The sequence below is a fragment of the Dasypus novemcinctus genome, chromosome 5 (genome assembly GCF_030445035.2).
Source record: "Dasypus novemcinctus isolate mDasNov1 chromosome 5, mDasNov1.1.hap2, whole genome shotgun sequence".
NCBI classification, from domain to species: Eukaryota; Metazoa; Chordata; class Mammalia; order Cingulata; family Dasypodidae; genus Dasypus; species Dasypus novemcinctus.
In genome coordinates this window covers 81341173-81355130 of record NC_080677.1, presented here as the reverse complement: position 1 = coordinate 81355130, position 13958 = coordinate 81341173, and the positions used below count along the sequence as shown (strand labels likewise).

At 37.0% G+C, this 13958-nt stretch overlaps 1 long non-coding RNA gene across 1 annotated transcript in view; it reads right to left on the bottom strand.

Annotated features, from left to right (window-relative positions):
- Window positions 1-1584: 1584 nt before the first annotated feature.
- LOC131278515 (uncharacterized) overlaps window positions 1585-13958 on the bottom strand; it is a 40973-nt gene continuing 28599 nt past the window's right edge. The window contains exon 4 of the long non-coding RNA XR_009185852.1: window positions 1585-7078. This is a non-coding gene — a long non-coding RNA (uncharacterized lncRNA). The remainder of the gene's footprint in view (window positions 7079-13958) is intronic.

The window sequence follows — 13958 nt, the reverse complement described above, 5'->3', positions numbered from 1 at the left end:
ACTTCTAGCACAATGTTGAATAACAATGGTGACACTGGGCATCCTTGTCTTGTTCCCAGTCTTAGAGGGAAAGCTTCCAACCTTTCCCCATTGGGTACAATGCTGGCTGTGGGTTTTTCAAATGTGCACTTTATCATGTTGAGGAACTTCCCTTCTCTTCCTATCTCTTAAAGTGTTTTTATCAAGAAAAGATGCTGTGTTTTGTTGAATGCCTTTTCTGTGTCGATCAAGATGATCATGTGCTTTTTTCCCTTCAATTGTTAATGGTGTATTACATTAATTAGTTTTCCTGTGTTGAACCACCCTTGCATATCAGGAATACATTGCAGTTGATTGTGGTGTATAATTCTTTTGATATGTTGTTGTAGTCTATTTGTAAGTATTTTGTTAAGAAGTTATGCATCTGTTCATTAGAGAGATTGGTCTGTAATTTTCTTATAGTATATTTATCTGGCTTTGATATTAAGGTGATGTTGGCTTCATGAAATGTGTTGGGTAATATTTTCTCCTTTCCAGTTTTTTTTGGAAGAGTTTTAACAGGATTGTTGTTAATTATTCTTGAAATGCTTGATAAAAATTCACCTGTGAAGCCATCTGGTCCTTATACCATAACCTTTTCTGTCTCATTTCACTCAACATGTCTTCAATGTTCATCCATGTTATCACATCTATCAGAACTTCAATTCTATTTATGGCTGAATAATATTTCATTGAATGTGTATACCACAATTTGTCTATTCATTCATCTGTTGATGGACAGTTGGGTTGCTTCTACCTTTTGGTTATTGTAAATATTGCCATTATGAACACAGGTGAACAAGTTTATATAATTTTTTAAAACAAAATTTTATTGAAGTATATCATTCATATATGCACATTCATAAACAACAGTAAGTGTATAGTAAAAGTTGTGAACTTACAAAACAAATATGCACATCATACAGGGCTCCCATCCATCACACCACCACTAGCACCTTGCATTGTTGTGAAACATTTGGTAAAAAGTATGAAAGAACATTGTCAAAATATTATTACTGGGAGTGGATGTGACTCAAGCAGTTGAGCTCCCACCTCCCACATAAGAGGTCCAGGCTTTAGTTCCCCATGCCTCCTGAAAAAACAAAAATGAACAACAAGCAAAACAAATGAAAAAACCAACTCAGGTAAGCTGATGTGACTCAGTGGTCGAGCACTGGCTTATCCTGGGTTCAATCTCCGACCTCTGGTACTTCAAAAGAATATATATATATAAACAAGAGACACAAGAAGAAAAAAAATGATGAGAGACACAACAAAGCATGAGAGATACAACAAAGCAGGGAGCAGAGGTTCCTGGTGCCTCCTAAAGAAGGCGGTGAGCTAATGCAACAGGCAGGCACAGCAAGCTGACATAACAAGATGACACAACAAGAGACACGGGGAGGAAAAACATAACAAGAGACAACAAAGCAGAGAGTGGAGGTGGCTCAAGCAATTGGGCTCCTCCCTCCCACATTGGAGGCCATGAGTTTGGCTTCTAGTGCCTCCTAAAGAAACAAAAAAGATTAAAAAAAACAGTGCAAAACAATGAGAAATAAACATAAATTTTAAATTAACAACTTTATTTCAAATTCACAAAAGTAAAAACACAAAGGCAGTTCAAAAAGTTATGAAAACATTACTCCTATAAAGTTCTTTTTCAGGCACTTTATCTCATCTAATTTCAACTGCTAACTCAGTAGTTCCTCTGGTGTTCACAAAGATACACAGATGAACACAGATTAAATGACATAGGCAAGGTCTCCTTATTTTTAAAATGAAGGAAAAATATCCTTTTTCATATTCATATCTCACAAAATCAAGCCCATATTCTTTTTCACCTTTAGAATTAATATTGTTACCAGCTTCATTTTTGTGACAAAAACATTACAGTTTTGTTGTTAACTATGGTCCATAAATTACATTAGTTATATTTTCCCAAGTGTCACCACATTCTTAAAATCCTGTAGTAGAACATTCCTGTATTTATATTATTAACCACAATCCTCTTCTACTTCCAAAATCATTTATACTTACCCAGTATTATCCTCCAGCTGTCTTTGAACTAGGATTAATCTTCCTATACTACTCCTTTCAGTCACAATCAAATCCAGTGTTTGTTACAAATCAGTATGTTTGTTACATTCACTATGTGTTACCATCAAGTCCAACCACTACCACATATTTACAGTTGACCTTCTTAAACATTCTGTATTCATCTAGCATCTTCTTCCCCTTCTCATCCTATGTCCCCTCTCCTACCAACATACACTTCATAAATAGTCCAACTCCATAAGTCTTCTCATTGTATTTAGTTCATATCGGTGAGATCATCCAATAATTGTCCTTTTGTGTCTTATTTCATTCAACATGATATCCTCAAAGTTCCTCCATATTGTCATGCGCTTCCCCAATTGGTTTCTTCTTCCAGCTGAATAATATTCCATTGTATGAAAATACTATATCTGTTTATCCATTCCTCAGTTGATGGACACTTGGGTTGTTTCCATCTTTTAGCAATTGTGAATAATGCCATTACGAACATCGGTGTGCAAATATCTGTTCACATCCTTGCTTTCAGTTCTTCTGAATATATTCCTAGTAGCAGGATTCCTGGATCATATGGCAGTTCTATATTTAGTTTCCTGAGGAACCACCAGATCGTCTTCCACAGAGTTTGCACCATGTTACACTTCCACCAACAGTGAAGGAGAGTTCTTATTCCTCAACATCCTCTCTAGCATTTGAAGTTTCTGTTCTTTTAATAATGGCCAGTGTGTATGGTGTAAGATGATATCTCATTGTAGCTTTGATCTGCATTTCCCTAACAGCCAGTGATGTTGAAAATCTTTTCCTGTGTCTCTTGGCCATTTGTATTTCTACTTCGGAAGAAAATTTGTTCAATTATTTTGTCTATTTTATTTAAAGGAGCTTTTTGTCATTTTGTCATTAAGTTTGTGATCTATTTATATAACATATAATGTGGAGATCAATCCTTTATTAGGTATATGGTTTCCAATAATTTCCCCCCTCATCAAGTAGGCTGCCTTTTTACATTGACAAAATGCTTTGAAGAATAAAAGTATTTAATTTTGAGGCAGTCACGTTTATCTATTATTTTTTCTTCTGTTGTGTATGCTTTGAGTATAAGGTCCAAGAAACCACCACCAACCACAAGATCTTGACGTTTCCCTACATTTTCTTCTAAGAGTTTTATGGTTCTAGATCTTATATTTAGTTACTTGATCCATTTTGAATTAATTCTTATATAAGGTATGAGATAAGGGTCCTCCTTTCTTTCTTTAGGATATGGATATCTATCCCAGCACCATTTGTTAAATAGGCTGTTCTGATCCAGCTGGGTAGGTCTGACAGCCTTGTCAAAATCACTTGACCATAGATGTGAGAATATATTTCTGAACCCTCGACTTGATTCCATTGGTCAATCTGTCTATCTTAATGCCAGTACCATACTGTTGTTACCACTGTAGCTAAGTAATGTGCTTTAAAGTCTGGAAGTAAGAGTCCCATAACTTCACTCTTCCTTTTTAAGATATTTTTGGCTATTCAGGGATCCTTACCCTTCCAGATAAATTTAATAATTGGCCTTTCCAATTCTACAAAGAAGGCTATTGGAATTTTATTGGGATTGCATTAAATCTTTAGATCAATTTGAGTAGAATTGAAATATTAATGATATTTAGTCTTCAAACCCATGAACATGGAATATCCTTCTACTGACTTCTTCAGTTTCTTTTAGCAATGTTTTATAGTTTTCTGAATACAGGTCCTTTATGTCTTTGGCTAAATTTATTCCTAAATACTTTTAGTTTTTGTAATTGGATTTTTTTTTCTGACTTCTATCTCAGACCGCTCATTAGTAGTATATAGAAATGCTATTGATTTTTGTGTATTAATCTTGTATCCTACCACATTGCAGAAATGGCCTAAGTTCTAATAGTTGTGGATTTGGGGGGATTTTCTAAGTATAGGATCATATCATTAATGAATGACAAAATTTTTGCTTTTTCCTTTCCTCCTCTGGTACACTTTATTTCTTTTTCTTGTCTAATTCTTACCTTTACTTAATCCTCTCCATCCATATTAGCCTTCCTGCTATATCCTCAGACACACTAAGAATGCTTCTTCCCCAGCAATTTTGCACTTGTTATTATTTTATTCTTTCAGACTGGGAAGCTTTTCCTTCAGAGATTCACATAGCCTGCTCTTCCCCTTCATGCATGTCTCTTCACCTTCCCTCTGCACACTCTAGTTTATCTCCTGCTTTATCTTCACTGGACTATCAATATCTGGAATTTATTATTTGTGTATTTATTGTCCCACTAGAATGTAAGCTTCATGAGGGCAGTTCTTTAATTCACTGCTGTATCCCTGCAGATATAGAACAACTCCTGGCCCCTGGAGAGTACCAGGACCTCTGCATTACATACTCCAGGAGGCACCTTCCCATGATATTCTCTATGGATAGTGTCCCTCTATTAGAGCACCATTCATCTAGGGTAAATGAATGTTACAGGAACCTTCAATGAATAAGTATGTGATCTGTCAAGACTATTGCTTGAATTATATGTTGAGCTCTAACATTTCAAGAAGACTCTTCCCTAGACTTGCATGTTCCCAGGTAAGAAAAGATGAGGAATCTTTAAGACTCAGAATCACAAGATTGATACTATCAGCTTGTCGTCTAAAGAGGTTTGTTTGTTTGTTTGTTTGTTTGTTTGCTCCCAGGCTTTTTTTTTCAAGTCCTGGAAGCTCTGAGTATTCCTCCCTGGCTCCTAAAATTTGACCCAGCTTTATCTGAAGCTATCCCTGATTCTATCTAACTTTTGGCTTCTGGATTAAAGCTCCCTTTTTCTTTTCATCCTCACTATCAACTACATCCTGCTGTATCCTTTTCTTGGCAGCTGCTTTTGTGTCCTCCTTTAGCTTGGTGTTTCTTGGGCTTGATTTCTCCTTCTGGCCGTAGTTCATCCCTGGCTGGTTTCACTGTTCCACCTCCTCCAGCCGCTTTCCTCTTCCACATCCTAGGATCTCAGGGTAGGGATCTCCTTAAGGCCTTGCTCACTCCTGACCCCTCCTAGCTGCTGTAATGTCATTTGAGTGAATTTGACAATAGGTGTCGATTAAGGCATTGTGCTGCATTCAATGGAAAACAGTTATACACTTGCTGGCTTTGGGAAGCTTGGAGGAGAAAACCTCTAGAACATGGAAGAACAGACAAATCAGTGTGCTCATGGGGTGTGTTTATCTCAAGGTCTGCATAAGTTGCGGGACGAAAATGTTAGAAACTTCCTTGATAACATTATTTCATCCTTTTTATGTCTAATTTTGCATATGATCAAAACATCTTTATTGAGAAGGATGTGTGATCTGAAGAGTTGAGACCACTCTCCTAGATAACAATCCTACTTGCTCTGTAGTACTATTAATGACTTTCATATACATACTTGTGTTTCGTGATAATCCTATTCATCACCACCTCCAAATGAGTCACTTTTATTGCTGCTGCCAAAACACTCTCCATATTCTTCATGCCCCTTCTTAAATTGTGAAGCTCTAACTAGACCTGATTCAATAAAGGTATGTCCAGGGCTGAGCATTGAGGGATTGCTGTACTATATCACTGTGCCTATGCCATCTCTTGAGATATTTTTTCCTTATGAAAAAGTCAATCCTATTCTAAAAGCGAGCTTCTGCAAATATTAAAAATCTTTGTAACGGTTCCAAGTGAAATTAGTTAAAATGTGATTCCTTTGAATCAATTTAACGTGACTTTGATACCGGTTTTAGAATTTAACTTAGTACAAATCACTCAACATTTATTACGTTCTTTCTGTTTCTTTTGTGCTGGGTTGTTGTTTATCAACTCTGTATCATCCCTCTCTTTTGTCTGAGAGCTTTTGGATTAGATTCTGCTAATGAAAGAAATCCACAAGGCATTTGGAAAAATAATAGGAAAGCCCATCATTCACTGTTAACAGTCGTGGGCACAAGAGTGGCCAATGGGCAGACCACGTGTGCGGCATCTTCTGGATGTGCAATGGCTTGGATTCTGTAGGTAGCTCAGATGGACAGTAGTGGCTTCCCCACTGCTCCTGAGTTTCCTGCAATTCTTAGGTTTCCTGCCCTTTTGAATTTCCTTAAAGCCAGCAGAAGTTTGTGCCTGATCTACACTCCTGCCTTTTTACGTGTTGTGCAGTCTTCTAATTCCCTGTATTTAATCTCTTCCTATTGAAATGTCTGTATGTTTTTTTCCCTAAATGAACCTTGATTATTTGGTACTGCCAAATTTGAAACACCACTCATTTGTATGTGGCCTGTGAACTAAGAAAGGTTTTTTACATTTTAAAAGAGCTATTATATAAGTTATGCAAGTACCTAAGTAGTTGCTTCAGTTTGCATGCAAAGCCTGAAATATTTACTATTTGATACTTTACAGACTTTTTTTTTTTACTTCTGTTATAGTTCATCCATTCATTGAACAAATATTTACTGGAACTATTATGTACTGGCACCGTTCTAGGTGAGGATAGAGCAGTGAACAAAAGAGGCAAAACTCCCTTCTTTCCATGGTGCTTAAATTCCAGTGAGGAAAGACAGATAAAGGTAAAATAAAGCATATCAAATAGTGATTTGTGCTATGAAGAAAAATAAAACAGAGGGGAGTAGGGAGTTTGGGAGTAAAGGATTTCAACTTTAAGTTGGGCGGTCAAGGAAGAGTTGAATGAAATGATTTCTAGAAAGCATGGTGATTACTTTGAAAGCATTGCAATACATAATTCTGATTAACTGTCTTATATTGTTCATGCCACATATGCAGCTTTTTCTGAGTCTTGCTGATATCCATGTGTGCTCTTTCATTCCTGAGATTCCACTGAAAGGAACTTACAAATGCAGTCATCTCTGTGGCTTGGCCTCGCCTTTGCAACAGCTCTTCCTTGTTAGAATAATACCTTCCATTTTCAATCAGTTCTTACCAATTTCTAATTCATCCTTGGACTGCTTTCAGTGAATTTTTCCCTGCACTTATATCCCTCCCCTAAAAAAAAAATGAAACAACGCTTATTTTATTACATGAGCAAAATATAGTAGGAAAGCTAAATAACACACACAAGTATAATTTCAATTAGCATTTTGGAAAATAACCTTGGGATAGTTTTATATAAACATATCACACATGGATTATACTTCAGTATGTCTTTTTTGCTGGAGCCATATCATGAATATCTTTCCATAACAGGAAATAGATCTCTATCATAAATTTTTTGTTTACATCAAGACTTATAAAAAACAACTTTACTTTGAAATAATTTCAAACTTACAGGACTGTTGCAAAAATAATATAAACCCCATACAAAGAACTCAACATATCCCCACCCCACCCCCAGCTAGCCAGATGTACCAATTTTAACATTTTGCCATCGTCGTCATATCATTCCATCTATCTATCATCTGTTTTCTGAACATGTGAGGGCAAGTTTCACAATCATAATCCTTGAACACATAATACTCCCAAGTATATTTCCTAAGAATAAGGATATTCATTTATGTAATTACTTAAACTTAAGTGCAGTAATCAAGTTCAAATTAAACATTGATTTAAAACTTACATTCTATATTCCAATTTTTCTTGTGTCCTAATGTCCTTTTGAGCCTTTTCTCCTCCATTCTTAGGTCTCATCCAGTATCATTTATTGCATTTAACTATCATTATCTTTTTTTAGATTCTTTTTTTTTAATTAGAGAAGTTGTGAGTTTACAAAACAATCATGCATAAAATACAGGATTCCTGTCACCACCCCACTACTGAAATCTTGCATTGATGTGGAACATTCATTAACACTGATGATAGCACTCTTTTAAACACATAATTGTATTATTTTTAATAGTATTTAGCTTTGTTATAATTGAAAGATTATTAAAATAGTTCCATCTATCATCCATTATTTACACAAAGTATATTTTTCCCATTTAACACTGTATTACCAACTTTTATTAGTAAATTACATTGGTTATAATTCATAAAAAAACATTCTTGTACTATTAACTGTAGTCCCTTATCTACAATAGGGGTCACTGTGTTGTATAGTCCTATGTTTTATCCTTCAATTTTATTCTAGTAATATAAACTTCCTAAAGTTTCTCCTTTTAGCCACATTCACCTATACAGTTCAGTACTATTGATTTCCTTCACAATAATGTGCTACCATCACCACCATCAATTTCCTAATGTTTACCATCAGCCTATATAGAAAATCTGTGCAAGCTAAGCATAAACTCCCCATTCCCTAATACCAATCTATATCCTGGTAACCTGTAATCTAGACTTCTAACTCCATGAGTTTGCCTACTATAAAGTTCATAACAGCGAGATTATACAAAATTTGTCCTTTTGTGTCTGGCTTATTTCACTCAACATAGTGTCCTCATGCATGTTGTTACATGCTCAGGACTTAATTCCTTACTACAACTGAATAATATTCCTTCATATGAATAAACCACATTTAGTTTATCCATTTATCAGTTGATGGACACTTGGATTGCTTCCATCTTTTGGCAATTATCATGTCACTATGAACAACAGTATGCAAATATCTGAGTCCCTGCTTTCAATTCTTCTGGGTTTATACCTAGTAGCAGGATTGCTGGATCACATGGTAATTCTATACTTAGTTTGACACTTCCATAACAGCTTCACCATTTTACATTCCAACCAGCAATGAATGAATGTTCCCATTGCTCTACCTCCTCTCCAACATTTGTAGTTTTCTCTCTTTTTAATAGTGGCCATTCTAGTAGGTGTGAAATGGTATCTCACTGTGGTTTTGATTTGCATTTCCCTAATAGCTAGGGATGTTGAACCACTCTAGCATAACTGAGCATAAAATCCACATGATCATGATGTATGATTCTTTTAACATGCTGTTGGATTTGGTTTGCTAGTATTTTGTTGAGGAATTTTAATCTGTATTCATTAGAGAAAATGGTCTGTAATTTTCTTGTATTTTTATCTTGCTTTGGTATTAGGGTGATGTTGGCCTCATAGAATGAGTTAGGTTGTATTCTTTCCTCTTCACTTTTTTGGAAAGGTTTGAGCAGGATTGGTATTACTTCTTCTTGGAATGATTGGTAGAATTTACTTAAGTCATATGGGCCTGCACTTCTTTTTGGGAGGTTTTTGATGACACATTCAATCTCTTTAAATGTAATTGGTTTGTAAAATTCTTGTATTTTTTGAGGTGTTAGTCTAGATTGTTTGTGCATTTCTAGGAATTTGTTCATTTCATCTAGATTGTCTAATTTGTTGGCATTAAGTTGTTTGTAGTATTCTCCTGTGATCCTTTTGGGGTCAGTAGTAATGTCTTCCCTCATTTCTGATTTTTATTTATTTGAATCCTCTCTTTTTCTTCGCCAGACTAGCTAAGGGTTTGTCAATTTTATTGATCTTCTCCAAGAACCAACTTTTGCTTTTGTTAATTCTATTGTTTTTCTAGTCTCAACTTCACTTATTTGTTCTAATTTTATTTCTTTCTTTCTCTTGCTTTGGGATTCGTTTGCTGTTCTTTTTCTCATTCCTCCAGGTTTGCAGTTAGTTCTCTGATTTTGCCACTTTTTTTAACATAGATAGTTAGGGTTATAAATTCCCCTCTCAGCACTGCCTTTACTGTATCCCATAAGTTTTCATACATTGTACTTTTGTTTTGATTTGTCTCAAGATATTTACTGATTTTTCTTGTAAGTTCTTCTTTGACCCATTATTTGTTTAAGAGTGTGTTGTTTAACTTGCATGTATTTGTGAATTTTCCAGTTCTCCACTTGTTATTAATTTTCAGCTTTATTTCATTATGGTCGGAGAAAGTGCTTTGTTTAATTTCAATCTCTTTAAATTTATTGAGACTTCTTTTGTGACCCAATATGTGATCTATCCTGGAGAATGATCCATGCATGCTTGAGAAGAATGTATATCCTGCTGTTTTGGTGTGCAATGTTCTATATATGTTGGTTAAGTCTATTTCATTTATCATAGTATTCAAATTGGTTTCCTCCTCTTGGCAACTTTTCTCTGCAACCCTAAGGAGGTACTGTGACCTTAAATCACCACTGCCTCTGCCCCTGTTTGTGCAGGGCAGGTTAAAACAGTAGTTCAGAGCCAGGATGACCCAAGGATCTGGATTTGCTAATCAAAAGCAGAGATCTGTGCCTGGCCGTGCCCTCCCTGTTTGTGCCTGGCCGTGCCCTCCCTGTTTGTATGGAACAGAATTTTTAAGTCCCTTTCTGACAGTAGCAGCTGGCCAAGGACTGGATCCCAAGGCAGTCTGACAAGAGTGGGGGATGAGTGCCATCAGCTGCCACATGGAGAATGTTACTCCCTGTTCTTTATTGTGCTTTCTCAGCTTCTTCCTTCCACTCTTCCCTGAATCGTATAGTGTGCTTCTGGCCTCTGGAGCCCTGGAACACTTGTTACAGTTCCTGCTCATTTAATGGCTGTTTTAGAGGATTGCCTGAGTCCTGGATTTCCTACTCTGCCATCTTCTCTGGAAGTTCTCCCCTCTACCACAAAATTGATAGCTACACCAGAAAGGAATTGCATTCTACAGCAAAGTGAAGGAAATATGATTAATGTGATTTAAACATGTAAGAAATTTACTTTTATCTTTTTCTTTTGTTGTTTCCTCATGAAATAGGAAATCTGGAGATAGGCATTTGCTGACATTCGTTCAGTGGCTCAAAGATGTGAAGGCAAATTCTATGAATCTCTGGACCTTTGTTATTACATTGGGCTCACCTGGATAATCCAGGGTAGCCTCCCCATTTTAAGAATCTTAATCACATTTGCAAAGTTCCTTTTTCCATTTAAGGTAATATAGTCACAGATTCTGGGTGTTAGGTCATAACACATCTTTGTGGAGCATATTCAGTCCACCATAGAAACCAACTAGAATAGGGTGGTATTTCTACTAAGAAGATTGAAAATTTCCCAGAAGCTGCCATCAGATTCCTGCTGTATCATATGGCCAAACTTCAATGACAGCCTTGACTGACTTCCTGGGTAGCTCGAGAGCTAAAACGGCCTGTCAGGATTGTGCTGCTTCATCTAAATTGACCGTGCCTTGCAATGCCTGCTGCTGAGCCACTGGATATGGATTACCTCAGGAGGGGTGTGGCCTCGGGCAAGTCCTTTCTCTGTAATTTAGGTGCCCTATGTGACTGGCAGCTGGAACAGCGCCCCCAGAGCTGGGGCCACAAATCCTTCCTTGAAGTGGGATCTGGGGAGCACAGCAGTATCCACTGCAGTCATGGTTTAGAAAAAAACCCTGGGGGTAGATCTATAAATTGCTCTGGGAAAATGCCCTTGTGTGGTATGAAGTAAATAAATGTAAAGTGTGAGTAAAGTGTGTCAGTGAAGTTTTATGTTAGTAATGAGATTAAGTCCATGGTACCCAGACACTCTAAACCCTTGTCATAGCCCTGCCACTCATTCTTCTTTTTAAAAAACCTTTATTTCGATGTCAAAAAAATAAAATAACAGACAAAAGGCAGCTTAACAAATTATGAAAGCTTTACTTTAAAAAACCCTGTCCAGGCACATTTACCTTATTTAATCCTAAAAACAAACTCAATTGTTTCTCCATTGTTCCAATATACGAATAAATGAGCACAAATTGTTCAATTGACATGACCAAGGTCTCTTTTGTGAATGAAGAAACTAAAATTTTAAAAAAACTTGATCACATTCATATCTCATAAAACTAAACGGTTTTTATGGCTAGGATCAAGTCTACGTGTGAGGTCTCTCCTCAGAGGCCGGTTTTACCACCCATGGGACAAACAAACAAGAAAAAAAGAACGAACCAGATTTGATTGACTCCAAAGGACCAGACTTAGGGTCATCTTACCATACAAAGGGAAGAAGGTATCTAGGAGAGCGTACCTGTATATATGACCTTTGACTTTGACCCAATCAGTGTGTCACAGCATTTGACCTAACCAGATTAGTATTCCCTTCAGTTAGAAAGAGCAGTTGGAGAGCAAAAACCAGACTAGTATGCACGGTATTAGCCCTTTTATGTGTATATGTTTACATATACATAAAACAAAATTTGAAAGAATATATATATATATATACACCAAAATCTTAAAATAGCTATCTCTGGGCCTAGAATCATGGCTGAATTAGCTGTCAAGCCAGACAGGGTCATTGGAATTGACCAGAAATGTGGTGGCAGCTAACTCAGTTCTCTAACAGAACTCATTATGTAAATGGAGAATTGTACATTGATGTGCCCTCTCTACCTAGACTAGTACCTTTGGGAATAAAGTAAGAAATACAAAACACTTGTTACTTTCACCAAGCCACTCCTGTTAAAAAAAAAAAAATTTAAAAAAAAATTTAAAGAGCATTAATACATAAGAACCCTAATCACAGTCTACAAAGATGCCTTTATGTCCTGGTCTACCTTACATGAAATCACAACAGGATTTCCTTTATCATATGTCTGCTTTTCTGTATTGCTTGATATTTTACAAAGAACAAGTGTAATGTTCATATCCACAATAAAAAAAGTTATTCCTGTGAGAGGAAAAATAGCAAATCCCTACCAGGTATGAAGTACAGAAGGAGTAAAGGAAGTGTGTGTCATAGAGGAAGACTGGTTGGTCAGATGCCCTTGCTGAGGAAGGCCTCCTGGCACCCTGTCTCAGGTGTGGCAGTTGGCTTAGCATGACAGCATGCTGTGTCATGCTTGACTCAGGACCGCCCCACACGTCACCCTGCCTGAATCACAACATCCTGCACATGGCTAATTTGTTTAGCATTACCCACCAAACCCTTACCTGCCAGGCCTCTGAGTCCTTGTTCTATAGATGATTAGAGTCGTGTGTGCGTGTATTTAATCATAACGCAAGACTTTTGAGGGTCCCCAATTCCCTTTTGTTCCTTACGCTACATCAGTATCCTAGGGGATGGGCAATATCTTGATAGAAATAGGCAAAGAAGGACAAGGAGACTGGATATGATCAGTTCAGTTGATACTGAGCTAGCAGAATTTCTAGAGTCCAGTTGATCCCTGGGCCAGCAGAACCATGCTCCTCTCTAGTGGTCTGTCTAGCATGGGCCTCTACTTATCCTCACTGGACAGTACAAAGAGAATATGATTCTTATGCTCTGATAAACATTCCTGCCTATGTTAGGGGAGGCAGGTGCATCACTGATGCCCATGGCCTCGTCCTGAGGCTAAAGTTCCTTGCTTACCTTCTAAATTTCATTCTTCTAGGATTGGCAGGATGATTTAATGAGATACTGACTTGGGTTTTTTTCTGACTAGTGCAAAAGAATAAAAGAATATGAGGCATTCTTTAACTTTCTTTCCAGCTTATCCTTTCCTCCATACCTCATATTACAGGGTGACCCAGGACTTTGAATCCTGAAAACCAGAGCCTTCCCTTGCCCTCAGGACAAAATTAAGAGACTTGTCTTCTTAGAATTGCATCTTGGAAGGAAGGGCTGCCTCATCCAGAGTTCTGAGGGGTTCTGAGGAAAGGAAAATTTGGGGGTAGAAGTGGAGAGGTCTGGAAGGGTTGAGAACAAGCTCAGGAAGGGTTAACTTCATTTGTGGGTGGATGGTCCTTGAATAGCAGTAGTATACCCCTATTTCTCTCAGTCCCCAGGAAATTGCAAGGTAGCTTTCCATAAACATCTTGACATGTGTTACCTAGAGATGTTCATATGAACTGGGAGGGAGGGAAGAAAGGAGAGGGGGGCCCAAAATAATTTGAATTTCCTACTGGTTTAGTAGGACCAGGCCTCAGAATTAGATAAATAAAAAGAAATGTGAAAAACATTACACAGCAGGATTGTGGAGCAAAACTGATTCTTCTTATGTAAAGGTCACTTAACATCTTTGTGATGTTAGTGATTT